Genomic DNA, 14,297 nt, shown 5'->3' with positions numbered 1-14,297 from the left:
GCGAAGGATCTGGTCAGACGATGTGATGGTTGCCAAAGGTTTTCAAGACGTGCTCATGTACCGGCTCAAGAATTGAGGATGATTCCAATTACTTGGCCATTTGCAACTTGGGGGCTAGATATGGTTGGGCCTTTCAAAAGGACCAAAGATAAGAAGACCCACCTCCTGGTGGCGGTGGACAAGTTTACAAAGTGGGTGGAGGCAGAACCTGTTAGCAAATGTGATGCGGCCACGGCGGTTCAGTTCATCAAAAAGGTGATTTTCCGGTTTGGATTTCCGCACAGTATTATCACAAATAACGGTACCAATTTGTCCAAAGGTGCTATGAAGGAGTTCTGCGAACGGGAGCACATCCAGCTCGACGTTTCATCGGTGGCACATCCACAGTCCAATTGTCAAGCAGAAAGAGCTAATCAAGAGATCTTGAGAGGCATCAAGCCCCGGCTCATGGTTCCTTTGCAGAGAACGCCGGGTTGTTGGGTAGAAGAATTACCATCTGTGTTATGGAGCATCAATACAACACCCCACAGATCAACAGGATACACACCATTCTTCATGGTTTATGGAGCGGAGGCGGTTCTCCCTAGTGATATCCGTCATGATTCACCTCGTGTCACGGCTTATATTGAAGCGGACAACGATACAGCACGGCAAGATGCCTTGGACCGGTTGGATGAAGAGCGTGACATCGCAGCCGCCCGATCGGCGATTTACCAGCAGGATCTTCGTCGTTATCATAGTCGCCGAGTCAGAACCAGAGCCTTTCAGGAAGGAGATTTGGTGCTTCGGCTCATCCAAGATCAGATTGGTATGCATAAGCTATCCCCACCTTGGGAGGGGCCTTTCGTGGTCAGCAAGAATCTGCACAACGGGTTGTACTATCTGATTGATATTCGAGAGCATAAGGACTCACGTACATCAGAGGAGGAGACTAGCAGACCATGGAATATAGCTCATCTTCGGCCTTACTATACCTGAGCCATTGGCCATACTTATGTACATATTATGACAATGTATATATTATGATAATAAACCGGAACCTCAACTAAAGTGGGGTATTTGTTCTTTTACATCATGTGAGGTTACACGGAGTTGCTCTAAAGCGGCCTCCGGTTTACCCCTTGAGTTCGCTTTGCTAAAAGCGTCGTGTTATATCACTTGGAGGATTGGTCATGTCCGAACCAATATCATGCCTCTTGATAGGCGAAAGCCACCAGATCACTTGGGGACTTGGTCATGTCTGAACCAGTCACGCCTCTTGATCACCCTAAGGCCACAGAATCACTTGGGGGCTTGGTCGAACCCGAACCATGACCACGCCATTTGGTTGGCATAAATGCCACAAGAATCACTTGGGGACCTGGCTAACTAGAACCATAGTTACACCTAACGGGAGCTTGGTCGTGTTTGACCATGGTTACGCCATTTGATCACCTTAAATAAATCTTTTTTGGCAAATGTTTTTGTCGTTGCTTTTGCTTCATACTTTTCTTTGAAGGGTTTTTTTTGCTTTTTATTGTGTTCTTTAAACCAGCAAAGTTTTTTAACCAATCAAATTGACGGAACACAGTTCACGTCAATCCAGAGACTATTTGCCCGGTTTGATCCTTGTTGTTAACATCCTCTTACGGAGTAACACGGTGTTTATCACAACCCGGCACGGTTTTATTATAAGCCGGCACAATATGGAAGGAATTATCAGTACTCAAATTTTGGGTTATCACCCTTACTACAAAAAGTTGGTAAAACCAACGATGTGATTCAATGTCACAGGTATTATATATTTCATATTTGATTATACATATATACAGGAGTCGTTATTTCCTCCAACAGTGTGGGTTTACAAAACTCCACTTCAAGGTTGGCCAAGCCAACTTCACACTCAATGGTGGCAGGTATTATGTATCGCAAATTTTTTTGATCATATATACTTAAAAATTTTGTTTTGGATGTTTTGACTTTATACGTACAGACATCATATTCCGCCTGACGGTACAACCGCGGTGGCACTTAACGAATTTCTTATTTCAGAAAGTATTTTGGAAAGTTCATTACCACAGGAAGAACACGTTATGCACGAAGGCATATCAAACGTCAAAGGTATTAGCTAGCCTATTACAAGGCAACATGGTGCCCATAATAACATAATTGTTTTTCACAATGGAGAGACAGTTTTAAAACCGGCTTCCGGTTTAAGATTGGCCACCAGCCTGGCCTGATGGTTGTGGGTCATCCTGCACCGCTTCAGCTTCCGTTTCTCTACCCAGTGGCTGGAAATCCACAGTTGTCCAGTCGATTCCCATTAATGCTTGAAAAACAGCTTCGTCATGGATTAGCGAAGACGGATCAATATCGGGAGCGTAAGTATGCTTACGGATTGGAGGGATCAGGTTTTCCGATTCATGGAGTGGTGCAGCTATTCGCTTGTTCTGGCTGTCATATTTGGCTTGATAATGAGACAAATCTGCCACCTCAGCCAGTTGACAAGCTAGCGGACGTACCTCCCAGTTTATGGCTCGGAAATCCGCTTCACCAAATTCTGACCCGTCTTCCTTCAAGCTGGGATAACCCTGAGCCGCTTCAACAGGATCAAAATCTGGCACCCAGGCTTTTGCCCGGATTAAAGCATTGATTGCACCGGTTCGAGCAGCAGATTTCTTCAGCTCTTCAACCGGGCAGAAAGAACTGACAGTTTCATCAGAGTATCTTGAATCAAATTGGGCGCCGGTTTGTTATGAGATGCGGTGCAGATGATCCGCTGGGCACCAGTGTACAATTGTTCAACTAAGGTATAGGTGGCTTTCAGTTTCCTCCGCACATCTGACCCCAAGTGACCAATGCGTGTCCCTGAAATACCATAAAGGGTTAATAAACCGGCGACCCTGTAAAGAAGGCAGAACCAATTCAGAAGGCAAGATGGCTTACCAAAGATAGCAGTGGTCATGGCATGAACGTGCCGCTTTATGCTAGTCAGTTCATCTGTCACTGGTTTTAATGCAGCCTCGGCATCCTCTGCTCGTTTGGTCAAAGCGGACTTTTCAGTGGCCCAATCCGCCCATTTCTTCTTGAAGTTCTCCTTAAGTTGTTCCATGGCGCTTAAGGCACTGGCCAATTCCTCTTTTGCTTTGGAGGTTTCAGCTTGTTGGGTTTTCAAGTTTTCTTGAAGATCGACGACTTGGTTTTCTTTCGCCTTCAGCTCCGCCTGCAGGCTGACAGATATATGTTTCAACAAATCGATAGAAGGATTCAAGTGCCAACCACATAACAAGTTATGTGCTTAACACTTGGGGGCTAATGCATATTCGATCTTCATCTTTCAATGGTTTACAAAGTCCCAAGCTCAATACAAGTATTCAACTTGGCACTTGGGGGCTAATGCATATTCGATCTTCATCTTTCAATTGTTTACAAAGTCCCAAGCTCAATACTAGTATTCAACTTGGCAGTTGGGGGCTAATGGCTATTTGATCATATGTATTCTGATGCGGCAGTTTCATTTACTTAAAGTACCGGTTTAACTACGCTAAGTTGAACCGACCCTTGGGGACTACATCAGCAAATTTCAAAGCATCAAGATTCAAATTATTAAGTCCCGGTTTGAAAGAATATTTTAAATCGGCCCTTAGGGGCTAGGAGAGTCAACAAGAATGAAAGCATACAAGCAAGAAGGAGCATGTGGAAGTTACCTCATATTTATCCTTCATCATATTAACCAGACCGACTTCACAGTCACGGCTGGTATACAGCCGGTTCAGATAGCCGGAATGGATATCTCGGACGTTCAGAGCAGCGTAAGCCGTCAGATCAGCATTCCACTTGCCTTTGCCAAAAGCAGCTAATTCCTCCTTGGCAGAATGTTTGGATAAAGCGACAGGGTTGCTTGGCTCAGTATGGCCAGTGCCAGTAATGACAACTTCATCATCATTCGTACCGCCGGTTTGCACTGGAGCTGTTGGCTTGTCAGTAGGTTTCGCGAGACCGGTGGAGCTTTCAACCCGGAGGGAACCTGTGGGCTGATGGATAGGACCTGAGGTATCAGTAGGTCTTTCCTCAGCAGTAAGATCATCATCTGGCTGCGGTGGATCATTGGGAATATCCTCAGGAATAGCCGCTTCAAGATTGGGTGTTGTGCCTGGTTCAAGAATGACATCTTCTTCGGCCGCTTTATCCAGGCGGGCCTTCTTGCTCGGCCTAGGTTTGGCCCTGAGAAAAATAACAAAATTAAATACATCATATGTTCTAAGGCAATATACTGCAAACATCATAATAAATATAGCTTACCCAAGCACCGTTTTGAGCGGTGGGAGCTGAGTAGCCGACGACTCGCCAGAAGATGAGTGGGAAATAGCCTGATAATCGAAGTCAGACGGATTAAGAGGTTGACGAAAGCAGCCCGCTTTAGGACAAGTATTGACAAGCGAATTAGAGACCTCGGAATGATGTTTCCGGACCGGACTGTTCGGTAAACCGGCAGAGGTAACTACCTGGCCGCTGTGCCGGGTGGTGCGGCGAGCTTCGTGTTGTTGAGTCTTCATAAGAAGTTTAGGATCCAAATAAGCAAGAGGATGAGAAAATTTAACTTTCCGGTCTGCCTGACGGATTTTTTGTGAAGGCAAAGTTTCTGAATCAGAAGAGAGAATAATTACCTCTGCAACATCCGCATGGCTGGCTTCGGCATCATCCTGACAAATATCATCATCAATAAGATGCATGAAAAATAAACCAAGTGAGTCAAGCTCTACCTCAAAGTGCGGATTATCCACCTCGTCATCAGGGGCCGGATTAGAAGATGCAGTGGTTCTTTTCCGGTGGGCAGTCTTCTTCACAGCTTTAGTTTTTTGCCGGGTTGCTCTTTCCAGTTTATCTGTTTTCTCTGGTTTCTCCTACGGTAGCTTTTTGCTCCAAAACGGATCATCACCCTGATTATGCAGACACTGATATTAGAAACAATGGCCAGACATATCGATAACAGATTCAGCAAAGAGAAAAATCAAAGTCTTACAGCTGGCGGTTTGTTGGTGGCGCAGAAGGGAAGCAGGCCGGTTCTAGCACAGATGTGCTCCGTCTCATTCAGTATCTTATGCACAGCCTCCGTGATTTCTTCACCGGACAGTTGGAGTCTTGAATGTCGCAGTGGGTCATCCACACTATCAGTATATTCGCACATCAAACCGGAGCGCTAACTAAGGGGCAGTATGCTCCATGATATCCAACAGCGAGCAAGGTTAACCCCTGTTAAACCGTTGGCCATAAAGGCTCTGAGCTTTGACAGCTGGGGAGCATATTTGCTTCTCTCCTGGGCAGTCAATCATTGAGGAAAAGGATGGGTATTGCTGAGCCGCTCCGGACGAAAACCAGGCAAGGGATTCTCACTAGCAGGGGAGGTGTCTTTGCAGTAGAACCATGTCTGATTCCACTCCTTGGGGTGACTGTGCAGCTTGGCGTGAGGGTATGTGACCTCTTTCCTCTTTTGAATCGCCATGCCACCCAACTCCGTATTAGAGCCATCAGTAAACTCAGTACGGTAGTTTAGATGGAAAAGATCTCTGAATAATTCCACTGTGGGCTCCTCTTGAAAGAACACCTCACAGAGCACTTGGAAGTGGCACATATTTGTAACAGAGTTGGGGCCAGTGTCTTGCGGATGGAGTTGGAAATCAGCTAGAACATCCCGGTAAAATTTAGAACCGGGCGGTTTAAAACCCCGGGCTAAGTGGTCTACGAAGACAACAACCTCTCCTTCTCGAGGTGTGGGGGGACATTCTTTGCCAGGAGCCCTCCAATGGATGGTGTCTTTGCTGCCCAAGGCGCCAATCAGGACTAAATCGTCTAGTTGATCCTCTGTGACGCGAGAAGGGACCCAATTGCACTCATACACTTGCTTGGCCATGATGAAATCTACAAGGTACATTGATATGTGCAACGTTAAACCGGAAGTAGATCTATCTAAACCGGAGTTTTATGAAGCAACAACATATGGCGGTTCAACAAGGGGACTAATGGCATATACCGGTTTGGAAAATTTTCTATCAGGTTAAACCGCCTGATCTAAACATTGAAGCAATTGAGATTGCGGATGGCTAAGTATGCAGAAACAGGTTTCACAAGGTCTTGTTACGGCATTGGATCTGAAGCAAGTTCGGAAAATAAGAAAAATAGTCGAAGATCAAAGCAGAACAGTATTGAATCAATGGGCAGAAGTATATGTGAGATCTACGGTTTTGGGCAGGAAACTAACGGCGGATACTAAAAGTTACCGCTACACAAAGCAAGGGTTCACATGTGCATCCAGGGGCTAATACATGAGTATGAACAAGTGATGAACACCGCAAGAACACGAAGCCCTAGATCAGATCTATGTTGAGAAGAACAGAAGACCTACCGGAGCTGAGGAAAACGCGGAAGGTTGCCGCGGCTTTCTGGCGCGTCCAAGTTGATGCAGCGGCCAAAGGTGATGCAGAAGACGACGGCGGCGGTGAAGCTCTGAGACTGGCGACGCGAGGAAGACGAAGAGGAAGGGCACGAAGGAAGAAAAGAAATGACCCTTCGGGCCTATTTATAAGGCAAAGGACATGTGTCAGGCGCGGGAATCAAGGGACCGCAGATTTTGGAAGTAGGGCGGTCACCTCGGTCATTGCGAATCTATTAAACAAGAATATATCATGGATGTTTTCTTTATGACAGATGATGTCACACCGGTTTACAGCAAGCAGAGAAGATGACGTCACGGCGGTTCAACAACTACAAGAAGATGTCGAAGACGAAGATTTTTGCTAAGGATTGACATGAACCTGTTCAAATCAATCTGGGGCCTAATGTTGGGGATATTACTACTGGGCATAAACCGGCCTACCTAGGCCGGATTAACTCCATCAGTAGTTCAAAGGTGTTAAAGCCCAAAGAGGCAGATAAAGGCCCAGGGCCCGTAGTCGGTTTACAACCTGTAGCCGTACATCAGCTTTGTGCATATACTTGTAATATAAGTTAGGAACAAGCAGAGACCAACCCGGATACGAGTATGAACCGGTGTTGGGACTCTGGACCGGCAGGCGTCACCCATGTATATAAGGGGACGACCCGGCGGCGGTTCAAGAAGAACAGAGGACAACTCGAGACATAGGCGAAGCTTGTTTGCTCCCTAGTCATCGAAACCCCATCAATTCCATCACAACTAGACGTAGGCTTTACCTTCCTCGAAGGGGCCGAACTAGTATAAACTCTCTTGCGTCCTTGTGTCCGCTTTAACCCCTTCAAGCTAACCCGTCGCGATGGCTCCACGACTAAGTCCTTTCTCTAGGACATCTACCGTGACAAACCCACGACAGAGGTTGAAGCCGTAGGCTGACCCGCTCAAAGTCTTGAGATAGGATGTATCATGTTAAAGCACGACATAAGAACTTCTTTTTTCTAAGACCAACTTTCGGATTGGCACCAAACACTTGATCTTGTTCGGACGTCATGTTTTTACTGACGTTTCTTGGTTTTCCAAGCTTTTTGGCACTTTTAAACTATTTGTGCTTTTCCAACATTAGTCTCGCAGTGCAACGCCGGACACCTTTAGGGATTCGGCAAATACATTCTCAGATATTGCTATATATGCATCGGTTTCGAATTGTGTCTTCGGTCAATAGTTGGGTTGCCCGGCTCCTGCACTTGCCTCCTACGTTCCGTTTTGTTCGGCTAGGCGTGCAAAGGGAGAACCGCTGCGATTGTGCTTCCAGCTCAAATGGTTAAGCACCTCAGTGGAGAAAGCCGAAAACTGACTGTCACAATAAGCGTAAACTGGTCAGCGATTCGATGACTATGTTAAGTGACGGGCCGTTCATAACATTGGCCGAAGTGTTTACGGCTTGACCCCGACTGTCGCCAAACACTACCGGTGGCTATTAACTGGCCTCCCAAACTAAATCCTCGATATTTTGCTCTGACATTAGAGCTGAGGTTTAATGATCATGCTTAGCATGACAACCCAAAGAAAGGAACCGATAGCGGGACTATTTTCTTTGGAAGACATTTCTTCTGTTAAATAGTAATATAACTCTCTGCGTACCTTTGTTTATAAAACCGTATGGCCAGATTGCCTTGTTTGTTGTAAATCTTTGCCCTCATAAAGGCTTTATAAAGTAGGACAAACACTCCTCGGCTACTGACCGAGGAGGTGGAAGTCGATGGTCGGTCAACAAAGTTTTGTACAATGCGGATCCGAGCATTAATGAAGTAAAGTACTTGGATACATAGAGTCATTACACATAATTTGTGATTTTACTATGGATATTGATCCTTAATTCGGCCACCCGTGCCCGCATTAAGGCTCGGGGGCTACTGGGCTTCGGGCTTATTATTTACAAATATTAAAGGGGCACATTGATCCCCTGATCTGGTGTTGCCACCCGACCAGTGTCTCGGGGGCTACTGCATTGCTTGTCCAATGCATAAAATTTTATGTGCAATATAGTTTCCGAGGAGATTTTGATCCTCAGGTTGGTCGGCCGCACCCAACCTGAGTCTCGAGGACTAAGCACGCCGCTTTTAGTGTCCCGAAGTATTCTGCAGAGCTTGGACTTGATCCTCAGGCCGATTTTGCAAATCAACCTGAGTCTCAGCGGCTACTGGAATCAGCGGTCTTACGTCATCCTTCAGGTGCATCTCGGGTTTTAGACCGATATACACCTTGAGAGCTACTGGCTATATATCTCGGTAGAGAATAAATTGCACCAATAAAAAATATTGACAAAAAATCGGCCCATAGTCGGGGTGGTGCGCCACCTCGGAAGCAGTTCGGCATAAAGCTCGGGCGCTAGTGGCTGGCTCCATAGAGGGCATTTTCGGCATTAAGCTCGGCTAAACTCCTTCAACTTTTTTGAACCAAGGTGATATGACACCTCGGATATAGTCCGACATTGGAGCCTGGACACAGTCCGGCATTGGAGCTCGGATATATTTCAGCGTTGGAGCTCGGATATACAGTCCGGCGTTGGAGATCGGATACATAGTCCGGCATTGGAGCTCGGATACATTCCGGCACTAGAGCTGGGAAGCGGTCCGGCGTTGGTGCTCGGCCGCAAAAGATACCTCGAATGCAGTCCGGCGTTAGAGCTCGGACGCAAGAGGACACTGCCTCCCGGGAACAACTTCAAACCTGAGGTGTGGCATAAAAATAACAAGGCATTGATAAAGGCCGGAAACTTAAAGGGGCTCCTCGGATACCCGATGTGTAAACTCGCCAAATGCATTTCGGCGATCCTCAAGATCGAAGATGAGAAGATTTGTTGAACCAGTTTTCAAGACCGTCGACCGAAGATGAAGAATAGTTTGGAAGAATCGAGGAGCGTCCCTAACTTGAAGACCGGTTCAGGGGGCTACTCACGGTGTCCTGGACTAGGGGGTACTCATCACATCGTCTCCTGATCAGTTGGATTGGGCCGAGGACCCCCATGGCCGCATACTCATGGGCCAGTTCGGACAGCTGCCGCATACAAGGAAGATTCCACAAGACTTGGCGATCAAGACAAGGACTCCACCCCACCGGCATATTCGGCTAGGACTCTTGTTATCCTAGGCCTCTGGTGCATTATATAAACCGAGGCCAGTCTAGTCGATAGAACATACAATATATACAACAATCATACCATAGGCTAGCTTCTAGGGTTTAGCCTCCTTGATCTCGTGGTAGATCTACTCTTGTACTACCCATATCATCAATATTAATCAAGCAGGAGTAGGGTATTACCTCCATCGAGAGGGCCGAACCTGGGTAAAAAACATCGTGTCCCTTGTCTCCTGTTACCATCGATCCTAGACGCACAATTCGGGACCCCCTGCCCGAGATCCGCCAGTTTTGACACTGACACCGGCCTATTTAAAACCCCAACAATCTCTATTGGTATGATTGGGTGGTTTGTCTGGGGTGCCATGAATCTGGCACGGATGATGAAGTATGTGGTCCAAGCTAGATGGGCTCGAATTGTTCTTTTTGAGCAGCTTCTTCCGCTGACCGAACTTAGAGCAACTGAATCTGGCATTGACCGCCATATCCTCGGTGTTGTCATTGTTGTTTTGATGCTTGTATCTATTGCGTGGAGACTTGTCATTGCTATTTTTAGCTTCAGGGGTGCCGACATCGTTTGCATTGTTCTTGCTACGGGCCAGCCAACTATCTTCACCCGCACAAAAGCGGGTCATGAGTGCCGTGAGGGCCGCCATGGACTTTGGTTTCTCTTGGCCGAGGTGGCGGGCGAGCCATTCGTCGCGGATGTTGTGTTTAAAGGACGCTAGGGCTTCGGCGTCCGGACAGTCGAAGATCTGGTTCTTTTTAGTTAAGAACCTAGTCCAGAATTTCCTGGCGGACTCTCCGGTCTGTTGAACTATATGGCTTAAGTCATCAGCGTCCGGAGGTCAAACATATGTACCTTGGAAGTTGTCAAGAAAGGCTTCTTCCAAGTCCTCCCAACTGCCGATGGAATTTTTGGGCAGGCTGTTCAACCAGTGCCGGGTTGGTCCTTTGAGTTTTAGGGGGAGGTATTTAATGGCATGAAGGTCGTCACCGCGGGCCATATGAATATGGAGAATGAAGTCTTCGATCCATACCGCGGGGTCTGTGGTTCCATCGTATGATTCTATATTCACGGGTTTGAACCCTTCTGGGAATTCTTGTTCCATAACTTCGTCGGTGAAGCAATGAGGGTGTGCGGTGCCTCTATATTGGGCCGTATCGCGACGTAGCTCTGATGGAGTCCGCCTGCGGCTTTTATCCCGCGCATGACTAGGTTTGTCACGTCCGAATAGGTGGCCATCGTCGTGTGTCGGGGCACGTCCTCGCGATCCGTAGATCGATCTGGTGTGTCCTGCTTTATTGTTCAGGTCATGTCAAAGGTCATATGTATGACCGCGAGCTGATTTACCTCTGCCATTGCGATGAGGTGGGGCGGGCTGGTGTTCGGCTTGAGTTACCGTTTTATCCTGACCACATGGTGGTCGGTCAGCCACATTGCGCGATGGTGGAATGTGTTCCGGCGCCTCGTCGTCGAACTAAGGTAGCAATTTGCGCTTCGGGTAGCTTTTGGCTGGGCGCTTGAGGTCGTATTCTTCGGCTGCTAGGACATCGGTTCATTTATCGTTGAGCAGATCTTAGTCAGCTTGAAGCTGTTGCTGCTTCTTTTTCAGGCTCCTTGCAGTGGCTATTAGTTGGCGCTTGAAGCACTCCTACTCAAGAGGTTCCTTAGGCACGATGAGATCCTCAGTGCCAAGGCTCGCCTCATCCTCGGAGAGCGGAAGGTAATTACTGTCCTCCGAGTCTTCGTGCGTGGCCTGTTTACCAGGGCTATCCTGCCCATCTTCCCGTTCGTCCTGTTCAATAGCTGCATCAACGGGGTCTTCGTTGTCTTCGGCACCTTCTGGAGTGTTATCTTCTCCTATGCCGGTATTGTTGTCTTTACTGCAGTGTGACTTAGAGCGGCGCCGCTGACGCCGGTGCTTCGACTGTATCTCGGGAGGTTTATCCTCAACTGGATCTTCCTTGTCATCGCCGCTATTCTCCTTTGGTGCATCCACCATGTATACATCGTACGAGGAAGTGGCCGTCCAGCGTTCAATGAATGGCGGGCTCTGGGCCTCTTCTTCTCCGGCATCGTCGTCTGTACCGGCGATGTCATCGGAGCCGTAATCGAGCATGTCAGTTAGGTCTTCGATAGTGGCTATGAAGTGGGCGGTGGGTGGGAAGTGAAATTCTCCATCATCAGCCTCCGGTTCGAACCGGACACAATTCGGCTGTGAGCCACCTGCTAAAGATAGTGCTCTTAACGAGTTTAGCACGTCGCCCAAAGGCGAGTGCCGGAAGATGTCTGCGGCGCTGAATTCGGTGATCGATGACCGATCATGCTCGATATGCGGGGACGCGCATAGTTCGGAATTTATAACCGGAAACGAGTTTGATGTTCTGGTGACACATGCATTATTGGAAGTTAGGTCTATGTGCGGCTCCAACACCGTGGAGTCTGCGGCTTCCGTGGCGGGGTTGAGCTTCCTGTCCTTGGATGGCGCGACCTGCTCCGGATCTAAGGCCAGAGCGGTTTCAGGTGCAATTTCCTGGGTATGGCCCGATGACAGATCTATGTCATGTTCATTGTGGTGGCTGGGAGCGGCTGCCGTGGTCTCGAATCCGTCGAAGATCAAGTCTCCATGGATATCTGCGATGTAGTTCAAGCTTCCGAATCTGACCTGGTGGCCAGGGGTGTAACTTTCGATCTGCTCCAGATGGCCAAGCGAGTTGGCGCGTAGTGCGAAGCCGCCAAACACGAAGATCTGTTCGGGGAGGAAGGCTTCCCCTTGGACAGCATCATTGTAGATGATTGAAGGAGCCATCAAACCTTTTGGGGACGATACAGTGTAACTCTCAATGAAAGCACCAATGGCGGTGTCAAAACCGGCGGATCTCGGGTAGGGGAGTCCCGAACTGTGCATCTAGGATCGATGGTAACAAGAGATGGGGGACACAATGTTTACCCAGGTTCAGGCCCTCTCTATGGAGGTAATACCCTACTTCCTACTAGATTGATCTTGATGAATATGAGTATTACAAGAGTTGATCTACCATGAGATTATAATGGCTAAACCCTAAAAGTCTAGCCTGACTATGATTATGAGGATCTATCTATGGACCTAGCCTTCCGGTTTATATAGACACAGAAGGGATCTAGGGTTACACAAGGTCGGTTACAGAGAAAGGAATCTTCATAGTTGGTCGCCAAGCTTGCCTTCCATGCTAAGGAGAGTCCTATCCGAACACGGTTAGAGTCTTTGGTATTTGTATCTTTACGGCCCATCAGTCCGGCCCATATCCAATAGATCGGACACCCGAGGACCCCTTAGTCCAGGACTCCCTCACCCCCTCCACACTTACACACCTTGGTCATATCGTTGTAGTGCTTAGGTGAAGCCCTGTGTTGGTAACTTCATCATCACCGTCACCACGCCCTCGTGCTGACGGAACTCTCCCTTGGCCTCAACTGGATCAAGAGTTCGAGGCACATCATCGAGCTGAACGTGTGCTGATCACGGAGGTGCCGTGCGTTTGCTACCTCTTGAGCACTGCGTTGGTTTTCCCCGAAGAGGAAGGGACGATGCAGCAAAGTAGCGTAAGTATTTCCCTCAGTTTTTGAGAACCAAGGTATCAATCCAGTAGGAGGCTACGCGCGATTCCCTCGCACCTGCACAAAACAAATAAATCCTCGCAACCATCGCAAATAGGGGTTGTCAATACCTATATGGCCACTTACGAGAGTGAGATCTGATATATATGATAAGATAACATTTTTGGTATTTTTATGATAAAGATGCAAAGTAAAATAAAGGCAAAGTAAATAGCAACGGAAATAACTAAGTAGTAGGAGATCAATATGATAAAGATAGACCCGGGGGCCATAGGTTTCACTAGTGGCTTCTCTCAAGAGCATAAGTATTCTACGGTGGGTGAACAAATTACTGTTGAGCAATTGACAGAATTGAGCATAGTTATGAGAATATCTAGGTATGATCATGTATATAGGCATCACGTCCGAGACAAGTAGACCGACTCCTGCCTGCATCTAATACTATTACTCCACTCATCGACCGCTATCCAGCATGCATCTAGAGTATTAAGTTAAAAACAGAGTAACGCCTTAAGCAAGATGACATGATGTAGAGGGATAGACACATGCAATATGAAGAAAACCCCATCTTGTTAGCCTCGATGGCAACAATACAATACTTGCCTTGCTGCCCTTACTGTCACCGGGAAAGGACACCACAAGATTGAACCCAAAGCTAAGCACTTCTCCCATTGCAAGAAAGATCAATCTAGTAGGCCAAACCAAACTGATAATTCGAAGAGACTTGCAAAGATAACCAATCATACATAAAAGAATTCAGAGAAGATTCAAATATTATTCATAGATAGACTTGATCATAATCGCACAATTCATCGGTCTCAACAAACACACCGCAAAAAGAAGATTACATCGAATAGATCTCCACAAGAGAGGGGGAGAACATTGTATTGAGATCCAAAAAGAGAGAAGAAGCCAACTAGCTACTAGCTATGGACTCGTAGGTCTGAGGTGAACTACTCACACTTCATCGGAGAGGCTATGGTGTTGATGTAGAATCCCACCGTGATCGATGCCCCCTCCGGCGGAGCTCCGGAACAGTCCCCAAGATGGGATCCCGTGGATACAAAAAGTTACGACGGTGGAATTAGGGTTTTGGCTCCTGTTCTAATCATTTGGGGGTACATGGATATATATAGGAGGAAGAAGTAC

Source organism: Triticum aestivum, chromosome 1A, assembly GCF_018294505.1.
Source record: "Triticum aestivum cultivar Chinese Spring chromosome 1A, IWGSC CS RefSeq v2.1, whole genome shotgun sequence".
Classification (NCBI taxonomy): Eukaryota; Viridiplantae; Streptophyta; class Magnoliopsida; order Poales; family Poaceae; genus Triticum; species Triticum aestivum.
The sequence above is the reverse complement of the archived record's forward strand: the minus strand, read 5'-3'. Positions refer to the sequence as shown.